Source organism: Rutidosis leptorrhynchoides, chromosome 6 (assembly GCF_046630445.1).
Source record: "Rutidosis leptorrhynchoides isolate AG116_Rl617_1_P2 chromosome 6, CSIRO_AGI_Rlap_v1, whole genome shotgun sequence".
Taxonomy (NCBI): domain Eukaryota; kingdom Viridiplantae; phylum Streptophyta; class Magnoliopsida; order Asterales; family Asteraceae; genus Rutidosis; species Rutidosis leptorrhynchoides.
In genome coordinates this window covers 150,480,974-150,482,218 of record NC_092338.1, presented here as the reverse complement: position 1 = coordinate 150,482,218, position 1,245 = coordinate 150,480,974, and positions in this window count along the sequence as shown.

Here is a 1,245-nt window from a genome sequence, read left to right as displayed (position 1 = left end):
TTATATAGTAGGTTACTAAGTTTCATGATATATGTTTTCATTTTATATATATATATATATATATATATATATATATATATATATACATACATACATATATATATATATATATATATATATATATACATATATACATATATATATATATACATATATACATATATACATATATATATACATATATACATATATATATATATACATATATACATATATATATACATATATATATATATATATTAATATAGTTAAGTTATGTGTATTGAATATATATATATATATATATATATATATATATATATATATATATATATATATATATATATATATATAATCTTTATTTTTATGTTTATAAATTTAATAATGTCATTAATACTTTTATTTTCATAATCGTAATTATCTTAATAATAATGATATAGATAATACAGAATACGATAATAATGATAGTTTTAGTAAAAATAATACTTTTAGTAAAAATGGTAATTTTTAATAGTTTTAATAGAAATTTCAAAAAAAAAAAATCATAAGGTATTACTAATATTAATATTTAACTGTTAATTCAGTTATTGACACTTTGTAATATTAATAATGATAATACTAATAATAATACCTATGTTACTGATAATCATAATACTTTTGTTAATAATAATAATAATAATAACAATAATAATATTAGTAAAATACAAACGATACTTTTAATAATTATAGTAGTTTTTAATAAAATGACATGTTTAATAATAATGATGATGAAAATAATAGTTTTTATAGTAATTCCTAATACCTAATAATAATTTTAGTAATACTTATATAAATTCTAATGTTATTAACATTCCTAATACTTAAAAGTATAAATATGATATAATTAATAATAATCATAATATTAGTAATAATTTACTTTCTTTAATCATTATAATAATAATAATAATAATAAGTGTTAATTTATAATAGTAGTAATTATAATATTAATAATAAAAATAATCAATATAATGATAATGATAATGATAATAATTATAACAATAATAATATTAACAACAATAATAAAAATAATAATTTTTGTGATGAGAACTACCTTCCAATAATCTTTTTAAAAAAAAATTGCCCCGAGCCGGGCTGGAACTCGCGACCTCTCGCTCACCTGCTTAACTCCCTAACCATCACTCCGCCTGCTGTCTTTCTCAATTAATACACAACCTTAATTATAGATAAACCGTTTTTATCTGTTTCAAATTCTTCTTCTTCTCCACT